Genomic DNA, 12,948 nt, shown 5'->3' on the forward strand with positions numbered 1-12,948 from the left:
ATTATGTAATAATTTTGTTTTATTGAATTTTTGTCACCTTGTGATTTATTTGGAAAAACATATTAATATTAATTTTTAAAATATAGTTTTTTTTTTATAAGAAAAAGACTTTTTGTATTTACATATACCAGAATTGTGCATATATTTTTTATGCCTTTAAAAAACCTTTTTTACATATATATAAACATGAAAGTAATAATAAAACACGTTTTGTATTTTTAATAATTTTCTTTATTAAAATATTTGAAAACTTGTTAATGAGACTTTTATGGTAATTTGACAAAACAAATAAAATTTGTAGTAAAACATTCACTATTAGCATATTTTATTAGTGACAACTCATAATTTGACTAAAGATCTATTTTCAATAGAATAAAGATATGAAAAAGTACAATCGAATGCATTTATTTGAAAAACAATAAACCAATTTTTAAATAATGAAATCAAAAATGTTACTCTCGTAGTTTCTGACCACTTATGATGAATTTTCAAACAGCTAATCTCATTAGGTATCGTGTATGCCATTAGATCATCGAATGTGTTATTTAATCTTTAAAACATACTGAAAGTAATATGCTTTTTTATTTAGACTGAATGTTTTTTTAATAAATAAATCAGTTTTTCAAAGTAATCACCATTATCTGTCAAATACCATTAAATTTAAGTTTTGTGCTGACATTTCTTGTTTAAACAGCATTTTATAAAATAAAATAACAGCTAAATACGTAGTTCCATATATATTTTATTTGACAAAATCAGACTGGGTCCGATATCATCCTAGTCTGATGATTTTGATCGACGAAACCCGGTCACTGATTAAATAAAATATGTGTGGAAGAAACATATATACACAGTTGTTATTAATTTTATAAATAATGTTAAGAAATGAAGACAAAATGTCAGTAAGTCTAAATTAGATCATCACGCGTTTCCATGAAAATTATGACTTAAAGGCTTTGGTGCAGGGGTTCTGCTAAAATAACTTAAAATAATATGTACAGGTTATAAATATTTTGGAGGCAGCTCAACCGAAGAGCAGTTTCTTGAGAAGGAGTTTCTTGAGGAAGATTGGGCTGTCGTCTTGTGGTCGGTTGTTGTAGTCGTTGTAAGGGCTGCCCCCGATGATGGAGTCGTCGCTTGGTGCGCACATGACTGCCACGGCTAGGCACAGGACTACAAGGAAGATCTATAAAAAGAAGAAAAAATCCCTATTATAACAGTCACAGAAAAAACACATTTCGTTCACTCCTTTCAAGATCGTCATAAATCAAAAATCGTCAATTTTCTGTTGTGCGTGTTTTCGAAATGCCCAGAAAATGTACTATATCCCAGCAAAAGGGGCATATTTTTAACATATTTACCCGCTACAGGGCAGAAAGTGTTGTTTTTACATTTTGAAGAAAAGGTATTGTTTAATTATTTTTTTAAACATACTAAATATTTTTCAAATGGAGAAAAAACCTTCAGGTTTTACCTAAAAAGATCTGTTGCACAGTAAAAAGTTCAATAAGTGGCTTGATTTTTAATACATTGTATTATATTTTTAAACTTTAAAAACGTTCTCCTGAAAAAAGTTTTTTGATTTATGACGTTCTTGAAAGGAGTGAGCGATGTGTATTTATAAAAGAAAGAAAAAAAATTAAATGATATAACATGTTGTCATAATGTGAGTGTTTTTGCCCAGAAATTTTCACTTGAGTGAAAACATGACATTTCATTACATGAAATTATAGTTACTTTCAACATAAAGAGTAAATCCACTAATAAGTAAGAAGATGATAAACGGTGTTGAATAAGCCGTTTATAGATTTTAGAGTAACTTCAAAGTTCTTCAAACCCTTATCCGCACCCCAATGGTGCATAGGGTACTGCATGATATAAACGCAGTGTTATCTTTGATTTTCCTGCCAGACATCGAATCCCTCACAAAAAAAATCCAAATATATTTTTTACAATCCGTTTATAATTAGGTTAATAGTTAAGTATCATTTGAGCAGAGTAAGTAAATATTTATCTTTGTATTAATTTAACGTTATTTGTATTCAATGGTGTATATGGCACCATATCAGATAATGTAGCAAATAGCAAATATGACTTAACCAAAAATACATGAAGGCAGGTAATAAGTCTAAATCTTTGAGTAAAAATCTTAGGTTGTATAAAAAAAACAGTGTTACGCATCCACAAATGTAATCTTCTGTAAGGAATTTGATCGAAAATTTTATTATTCGTAGAGCTAAAACACGTACCTCTTAAGCAATCTTCATTAATCGTATCCAAAGAGATTTAATGTACAAGGATTATGTTTATTTCACATTAAAAACATATTTGGAAACATAACTTAGAATTATTAATGGTTTTTTCTGATGCTGTTTCAATATTTAAAAGGCTTATTTAAAAATTATTTAAATTAAGCCCATTTAATTTCTTAAACTTGTAGCAGAGATAATATTTACAGTGAATAATTTATTTAAATGTGGTTTTTTATTTATAATAATTATAGAAATATGTTAACGAGAGGACAATTAAAGTATTACTTAATATTTGCAAAAGCACTTATGTTTGATTGAATGATTTATTTTGCTATTGACTATGGTATTACTTACATTTCCTATGTAAGATTTAAAAATAAAACCCGCAATTTATATATTATGCGATATGAATAAGTAGTACTTCGAGTATATGCGAGTTATTCAAAGAATGTTTAATAAAAAGTCTCAAACTACTGAAAGCATATGAGTAAAAATGGGTGAGAAGCAGTAACCATAGTAGGTAGCAGAGAAAAAAGTTCGTAAATAATTATACACAGAGCAAAAAATCATGCTTCAATTATTCATTATTCGATACTTCTTATTAAACATTCTTATTATTATTAAACATTCTTATTAAACATTCTTATTATTCTTATTAATGGCTTCAAACCTTTTTTTGATCTAGCATCAAAATTTCTTATCAACGGAGGGAAGAATATTGTCAAAATGTCAATACAAATACTTCTTGCATTGTTTGTCTTCTAGGGTCTCAAGAGCCCTGTCGAAGGCGTCTTCAGCGGATCATTAATTAACTTTGAGAAAAAAAAGTAAGTAAAAAAATATTTAAAAAAAACTGCATGAAATATCGCATTTCACCTGGTAAATTTATTCATAATCTTAACATTTCTTTTAAAATGCTGCATTTAATTCACGATGACGTGTTTTCTCACTGAAAAGTCTTCAGACTTATATTAAATGCTGTTGTAGAACACAGAAAGTGAAAAACTAAATATGCAATTCTTCAAATAGTTTCCTATTATAACAAAAAAATTCTTTTAAGGGTAGAGTTTCTTGTGATATGAATTTTAGATTACGTAATTTAAGAAATATAATACAATAAAGTTTAGCTTTTTTAAAAAAATACAAAGTTTTTTGTAAGTTTTTCAAGAAAATCAAACGGAGTCGGGTTCTGGTCTCGTCATTAGTGTCGCTTACTGAGTCTTAGTTTTTAGGTTCAAATCTACCCTACCAAAACTTTATTTATTTTTTAATACTGCCTACGATTAAAAAAAACAGGACGAAAGAAAAATATTTGTGAATAGAAGAAAAACCTCAATTAATATTCAATAAAACAAAAATCCATTTTAGAGAAAAAAGAGCTTTTCGATTGAATTCCTTTCCACAAGCGTCGAAACGGATTTTAAGACATTGAAGATTTTTTTAACTAAATATGATTCACGAATATTAAAAACAATTTTGACTCACCAGTTGGAATTTCATTTTGAGTTTTGAAAGTTTGTGCGAAACTTAGTATGAAGATACACCTTAAAGGCCTAGGTAGTGGCTGTTGACTGTATGACAGATGCGTGACCTGCACACCTTATATAGTCCGGTGTCAGGCTGGGGGAGGGAGAAGTTCGATTATACACACTTTTCATTGATTCATTCTGCGGATCGCATCACACAATGCTCTTCACTTCCGTGCCTAGTCGTACGTCTACTGTCTTCGGAATATTTAATGTGCCGGCATAATATTAGTATGAGTTTTTATTTATTCGTATACAAATTCATTCATTCAAACCCTTATCCGCACCCCAATGGTGCATAGGGCACTGCATCATATAAACGAAGTGTTATCTTGATCGTTAACACATGAAGGAAAGGTTATCAGCCCTCCGCTTCCTGTACCAGTCCAAGGTAATATTGAATAAATATAAGAGTGAAAAAATCACTTTTATTTATTAGACCCCCCCTGGGAATCGAACCCGGGACCTCCAGTACGGTAGCCGAGCGTACTGACCATTGCGCTACGGAAGCGGACAAAACAAAACTACGTGTACAAAACTAAATTAAAATATAAAAATAAAGGTAAAGATACACATCACACTAATTAAGCATGCTTATGACCAGAGGCGTACATTCTATATAGGCAGAAAAGCAGTGCCTATCCAGGATCACTTGCGTTTTAAATAGAAACACGACCAATGTCTTCTTTGCCTTATCCTTACCCAACCCTACTGCTTACCCTGATAAAAAAAACTGCACGCCACTGCTATATGAGCATGCTTAAGATGAGCATGCTCTCTAGCTGTATACGTTAGCTTGAAATAAGCATGCTCGCTTTATAAACATTGAAACTACTATGCTCATAATCAGTCTTGTTCAGACGCGCTCAGAGCACGCCTTTTCCACCCGCATTGCAGGTAGCATGCTAGAAAATCAAACGACTGTCAATTTTTGAGCATGCTCGAATTTAGCATAATTATTTCTGGCAAAGTACATGAATTTATGTATATATATATATATATATATATATATATATATATATATATATATATATATATATATATATATATATATATATATATATATATATATATATATATATATATATATATATATATATATATATATATATATATATATATATATACATTTGTATATATATATATGTATATATATATATATATATATATATATATATATATATATATATATATATATATATATATATATATATATATATATATATATATATATATATATATATATATATATTAAAAAGAGAAATATTTGTGTTTTTATTATTCACACAAATATTTCAATTTCATACTATTTCTATGAGCCTAAGCGGCTCAATATAAGAAACAGGTATTAAATTGTAATAGAGTTGGTTCGAACCGAGAAACTCTGACTTAAGAATTCACGTCACTAACAACAGGACCACAACCCTATTTGTTTTTTAAGGAATAGAAGTATGTTAAATTTATGTTTTGTACTGTGTTTTCTCGGTGAAAGCGCATTTTATATGATAAAATAACAACCACATAATTTTTACCGCATATATTAATATAATATTTACGTGTAAAAAACTATATACTTAGTTGTTTTTTATCTAGTCTTCTTGATCATGGTTAAATGGAAGCAGGGTGAGCCTGAATTTGATTTTTGAAACTAGGAATTGAATATATTTGGTAAAATAAAAATTACTAATACGATTCTTCACATAAGCTTAGGGTGAAACACATTACTGCCATATAGGAGAGGAAATGGATGAATTATAGTAGGTAGGAAAATAAAACAGTATGAATGGCTAGGATACTCGGGGTTGCATATCACTTCTCGCAGAGGCGTACAATTTCCTTAAGGTTCTATGAGGTCGTTTAGTTATATGTAAATACATAGTTGTACATTCAGTAAAAAAAATATTACCAAAAATTATTTCCGATATGTTTGTCGTAATATGAACATTCGCTTTTTGTGCTCAGAAATATTGCAATAGTATTATATTTGAGATTGGTCAATCATGGGTAGAATGGTGAATGTCACACTGTGTTAAGGGATCACTTAATCAGCCTATGATAGGTCGCAAGCCAGTAAATACCTATACTTCATGTGTGTTGTCAAAATGTAAAAGAAATATGGATGAAAATAACATATTATGTTCCGATGCACCTTAATGTACATATAATACATATGTATTTATACAAAAATGCAGAGGTCGAGTAGTCTTGTATAAAAAATCTAATCAAACTAAAATAAACATGTATGTTTATGTGTTAATAATCTTATTTCCATTTAAATTAAAAACATTATTAAGAAATAAATGTTATTATGCTACAGTTTATTTTTATCTGCATTTTATTGTATTTCGCATTTTTACAAAACGTAATCTTGACTTAACGATCAAGATAACACTGTGTTTATATGATGCAGTGCCCTATGCACCATTGGGGTGCGGGTAAGGGTTTGAAGAAGAATCTTGAAGATTCAATAATCGAGGATTTTCAAATGGGTAGTTTAGGCATAGGTCATAATGATTAAAGAAAACACTTGTTTTTTACCACTTGAGTTTTATTATAGACTTCATGTTTCAGAAGTTAAACTTCCATCATTCAGGTCTGTATAATAACTAAAAAATAAAATATAAAATTGTTCTATAAATAATAATGCCGAAACAATAAATAAAATATCAGTGGCCAGTACGGCAAATAAGGCAAATAAATATAAAAAGCTAAGCGTTAAATATAGAATTGTTTCTTTAAATATATATATTCCCCTCTCCTTATTTATAGAACAATTTTATATTTTATTTTTTAGTTATTATACAGACCTGAATGATGGAAGTTTAACTACTGAAACATGTAGTCTATAATAAAACTCAAGTGGTAAAAAACAAATGTTTTCTTTAATTATTGTAACATGTTTTACCACAAAGTTAATGCCGAAACAATAAATAAAATAGGTCATAATAGTCAATAGCACACTCTCGAAAGAAAGATTTTATTGAATGGTAATAAAACAAAGCGTATTATAATAAATCACCTTGGGAATATTTCGGTAATTTGCAACTCTTAATTATGATTAACTCCATTGCCGAATTATGTAAAGGCTTTACGACAAATCGGATAGAAGGTCAAATACAAATATTGATTGAAATGATGGGCCGTATGAGAAAGTGCCGTAAATATATGAATACCAAATATCACTTATATAACGAGACATCAAACATTTTACAACATTTTGAGTGTGTCCAAATACTCGTTCACAAATCTGGATTATCTCTAATTATAGGAGTTAACTTTCATATCATTTTTTTGACCTCTCATCTTTGATGAGATGTCAAAACAGAGAGGAGAAACTCTTATAGTAGTATGAGAGGTACATACATGAGAAACGCCAGAAAATATCATTCTCATTTTTGTGATTTAAGCTTATAATTTGACCAGTTAATTTATTTACAACATTTTGAGTGTGTCCAAATACTTGTTTACAAATCTGGATTATATCCAATTATAGGAGTTAATTTTCATACCATTTTTTGACATCTATCAAAGATGAAGAAGAATTATAATAGTTCTTTGATGAGATGTCAAAAAATAATATGAAAATTAACTCCTAAATTGGAGATAATCCAGATTTGTATTGGACAGTATTAAGGTATAAGCTTAAATCATAAAAATGAAAATTATATTTTCTGGCGTTTCTCATGCATGTGATTATAATCCAGGATTCGGACCTCACAAACCGATATAAGAGTTTCTGCTCGATAAAAAACTTCTTTTCGTCTCACCAATATATGTCTCTAGTGATGTTCTAGTGATTCAAGAACAATGTTTCTAAATTGGTTGACATATATAGAACTTCCAAGAATTTTAGTAGTGTGGTTGTCAATAATGGATAGAATGTTACACGTGTGTAAAGTGGTCACATAAACCAGCCTATGACGGTCGTCAGCCCCGTAAATGCGCAGACTTCCATATTCATCTTCATCTTCGATGAGATGACAAAAAATAATCAAACATTTTCATTATAACAGTTTATTACACGAAAATATAAGTTTTAAAAAACAAAAAGATATGTAATTTTCAAGGTTTTTTTTACAACTAGGTAAGCACTTAACAGAAGCCTGTTTTATAAAATATTCGCGATCTTTTGTTTACCTTTTGAGGTCAGTCTGCTTTTTACAAGGTGCTTTTCACCTTCGTTTCAAACTATCTTAGTTCATTATCAATATTGCATCATTTTGTTCAGTGAATACTAATACGAACAAAATATTGTTAAACCAGACAATGTTTAGTGCATTTTTATGCTAATTATATGAAATAATAATAACTATGGTAATATTATAGGTGTCATAAACTGATTTGAAACACATATAGTTTTTTTTTAATATGAAAGAAATTGGAAGTTTATACTATACATACATATGCAATGGCCTCGGTTACCTTCCACACGCGTGTACAATTTTTGATAGATTTGGAAATATGGATGATGTGGGAAGTATTTTTTTGATTTGAACATAGGTGAGATTCATTCCGAATTTCACCTATGTTCAAATCAAAAACACTAGTTCACACACAAAAAAATGTTTTTAACTAACTAACTAACCATCACGGCGCTTCCCCGCAAGGGTAGGCATAGAGAATGGAGCGCCACACTATTCTGTCTTTGCAAACGTTCCTCGCCTCTTCCACGTTCATGCATCTCTTCATACACACCCGCCGATTGTTTCGGCTCCTAACCTGGCCGATTTCAAGTATTTGGCATATATATATATATATATATATATATATATATATATATATATATATATATATATATATATATATATATATATATATATATATATATATATATATATATATATATATATATATATATATATATATATATATATATATATATATATATATATATATATATATATATATATATATATATATATATATATATATATATTTATATATATATAAATGTATATATATATATATATATATATATATATATATATATTTATATATATATATATATATATATATATATTTATTTATATGTATATATATATATATATATATATATATATATATATATATATATATATATATATATATATATATATATATATATATATACACATATACATATATATATATATATATATATATATATATATATATATATATATATATATATATATATATATATATATATATATATATATATATATATATATGTACATATAATAGACCCTGAAATAACATTACGTTTTTTTAAAGTACTTATTTGCAGTATATTTACAGAGTCTGCTATATATTGCCGTAGGGTATTATTGGTCAACAAAGCATTGAACTTCAAGCCTGTTTGTGAAAAAGATGACATATAGTATATCAATATTGATAGGGCAAAGGTACTAATTACAAATTTGAGTTGTTTAAGATTTATTTCAGATATCTAACAGAGTCAAAACAATTTTATAATAAGGGAATATGGAAGCCTTTTGCCATTTATAAGGGTTTTGACCTGTAATCGGCTGACTAAAGAGATCACTTTATTCAAGTCCCTATTCACTTGATGTCAAGCAAGATTCTCGTGCAAAGCAAATGACAATATTGTTTGGATTCTTATGCGACATTCTTTCTGAATTATTAAAACATCTTGAAAAATCCCTCAGCACATGAATCGTGTATTTGAGTTCTTAAAATTCTGAGATAATCAAATTATTTCTAAACGGTAACTGCACATTGTTTTCTGTTGTTTATATGGTAAACTTTGATATTCCCTAGAAATTTTAACAAACTTGTAATTAGTACGTTTGCCCTCTAAGACAGGTATATCTGCGAGGTACCATTATTATTGGAACATTAGTATTCTGATTGAATAATAATTTTGACTCATAGATTTCATAATTCGAGGGTTATTTGTATAATTAATTAATTATTATAAATAACTTGTTCAACATTTTCGTCACGACGATTTACCAATAGATGGATATCGGCGTACTGGCTCTCCGTGGTATTTAAGATATGTAAGCAAAATATAAACACATAGTTATAGATGATTATTAATTAATTAATCGGTACTTTATTTACAACATTTTGAGTGTGTCCAAATACTTGTTCACAAAATCTGGATTATCTCCAATTACAGGAGTTATTTTCATATTATTTTTACATCTCATCAAAGTGATCACTTAAACCAGCCTATGACGGTCGTCAGCCCCGTAAATGCCCAGACTTCCATATTCTTCTTCATCTTTGATGAGATGTCAAAAATAATATGGTACTTTATTTGATAAAATTGCGACCTTTGAAAGCAGAAGTATGTATGATACTGCATGTAAAACACAAATAATAAAATTGTATAGTTATTATTATTTTTACTTTTTGGTATATGGAATATTCTTTTTCTAACTCTTATCCACCCCCAATGGTGCATAGGATACTGTATCGTGTTGACACAGTGTTATATTAATCGTTACTTATATGAAGGCAAGGTAATCAATTCTGCGCTTCAGAGACCAGTCCAAGGTAATATTAAATAAATATTAGAGTGTAAAATTACTAATATTTATAAAGACCCCCATGGGAATTGAACCGGGGATCTGCAACACGGTCAACAAGTCAAACGCGCTTACCACTACTTTAAGGAGGCGGACAAAAAAAATAGTAGAAGATATCATAAAATTAATGGGTATTCGTAATAAATATCTATCAAATAAATCATTTAAATGGATATTATTTTTTGACATCTCATCAAAGATAAAGAAGAATATGGAAGTCTGGGCATTTACGGGGCTTACGACCGTCATAGGCTGGTTCAAGTGATCACCTTACAAACGTGTAACATTCACTAATTCCACCCATTATTGACAACCACACCACTCAAATTCTTGGAAGTTCTACATATATATATGAACCAATTTAGAAACCTTGCTCATGAATCACTAGAACTTCACTAGAGACATCCATTGGTGAGATGTAAAGAAGCCTTTCATTAAGCAGAAACTCTCATATTATCGGTCGTAAGCCCCGTAAATGCCCAGACTTCCATATTCTTCTTCATCTTTGATGAGATGTCAAAAAATAATATGAAAATGACTCTGTAATTGGAGATAATCCAGATTTTGTGAACAAGTATTTGGACACACTCAAAATGTTGCATTTAAATAGAGTAAAATTACTCTTAAAATTAAAAAAAAAAAAAAAATTACAATGTCAAATGATATAATAAAGAGAAGTGAAAATTATGAAATTGTAGTCAATAATTTAAAATTTTAAGAAACGAGAATGTTGCATCTTGCATGTTAGATTAACAATTTTCTATAAATTTCAACTCAAAGCAATTAATCTTTGAAATCTTCGTCATTTTCATTACTTTCAATCAATCAATACAAACTACTAACCTTTTAGTTAATCTATTTCATTTTTCAATCTTGGAACTATAAAAATGAATAATAATTATGCATTCCGCATCATCATATTATTATGATGAAAGTTACGAATATTTCGCTCACTCCTTTCAAGAACGTCATAAATAAAAAATCGTCAATTTTCGGAATGCCCAGAAAATGTACTATATCCCAGCAAAAGCGGCATATTTTTAACTTAATATTTACCTGCTACAGGGCAGAAAGTGTTGTTTTTGCATTTTGAAGAAAAGGTATTGTTTAATTATTTTTTTGAATATACTAAACATTACAACATTTTGAGTGTGTCTCAAAATGTTGTAAATAAATTATCTGGTCAAATTATAAGCTTAATAATAAAAATGAAAATGGTATTTTCTGGCGTTTCTCATGTGTGTGATTATAATTCGGGATTCGGATCTCACATACTAATATAAGAGTTTCTGCTTAATAAAAAGCTTCTTTACATCTCACCAATAGATGTCTCTAGTGAAGTTTTAGTGATTCATGAACAAGGTTTCTAAATTGGTTCATATATATAGAACTTCCAAGAATTTGAGTAGTGTGGTTGTCAATAATGGGTAGAATTGGTGAATGTTACACGTGTGTAAAGTGATCACTCAAACCAGCCTATGACGGTCGTAAGCCCCGTAAATGCCCAGACTTCCATATTCTTCTTCATCTTTGATGAGATGTCAAAAAATAATATACTAAACATTTTTCAAATGCAGAAAAAACCTCATGGTTTTACCTAAAAAAAATCTGTTGCACAGTAAAAAGTTCAACAAGTGGCTTGATATTTATTTTTAATGTATTGTATTATATTTTTAAACTTTTAAAACGTTCTCCTGAAAAATCAGGTTTTTTGATTTATGACGTTCTTGAAAGGAGTGAGCGATTTGGCATATCCTCGTACAAGTGAATACAAATCATCTCATCAAAATAAAATACTCGTAACTTTCCCTTATTGAGATTCCATATCCATATAGGTAAAATATTGATATTAGTATATTTTTCTCATTTCATATTTTTTATACATGTTAATGTTGCTCCTGTATACCTAGAATAGCGGAAAACACGCTGAGAAATTTCACAGCTTCGATTTTAGACCGAGTTAACCTAGATAGCAAAGTATTTTACTTTTTCCTGAACTGGCATTTGAAAAGTAATAATTTTTAAATTGTTATAAAATTAAAAAAAAAAACCGTCACGGCATGTTTGCTTCAAAAATATTTATTATTACCTACATAATGACTTACGATTCATAAAAATACGATTATAAGTTTACTGGAGAGAAAAAGAAAAACTATTTTCATTTATTTACAGAGAAACATTGTAGTATATATTGCCAGTCTAACGACACTGCGTAGGTACTCGTATTTATTATTACAATGATTTTTTAGTAATTAATTATATTATCAGTCTTCGCCTTTATACGTCGCTATTCGCGTATAAATACTCAATAGAGTTACAATGATTAAAGAAAACACTTCGTTTTTTACCACTTGAGTTTTATTATAGACTACATGTTTCAGAAGTTAAACTTCCATCATTCAGGTCTGTATAATAACTGTCAGTTATTATACAGACCTGAATGATGGAAGTTTAACTTCTGAAACATGTAGTCTATAATAAAACTCAAGTGGTAAAAAACGAAGTGTTTTCTTTAATCATTGTAAAATGTCTTACCACAAAGTTAATGCCGAAACAATAAACTCAATAGAGTTATCAATAGTTTTAAAACCAAAATGATATTTCGCTAAAGACTCTTAATTTTTGACGAATGAT

At 28.7% G+C, this 12,948-nt stretch overlaps 1 long non-coding RNA gene across 1 annotated transcript; it reads right to left on the reverse strand.

Moving 5' to 3' along the window:
• Positions 1 to 208: 208 nt before the first annotated feature.
• Positions 209 to 3,829, reverse strand: LOC148313916 (uncharacterized). Its single transcript, XR_015838474.1, has 2 exons — positions 3,738 to 3,829; positions 209 to 1,186 (listed from the first exon to the last, which is right to left on the reverse strand). It is a non-coding gene; the product is annotated as an uncharacterized LOC148313916 (long non-coding RNA).
• Between the last annotated feature and the right edge of the window lie 9,119 nt (positions 3,830 to 12,948).

Source organism: Brachycentrus maculatus, unplaced genomic scaffold (assembly GCF_059751285.1).
Source record: "Brachycentrus maculatus isolate JH-2025_06_01 unplaced genomic scaffold, ASM5975128v1 h1tg000004l, whole genome shotgun sequence".
Taxonomy (NCBI): Eukaryota; Metazoa; Arthropoda; class Insecta; order Trichoptera; family Brachycentridae; genus Brachycentrus; species Brachycentrus maculatus.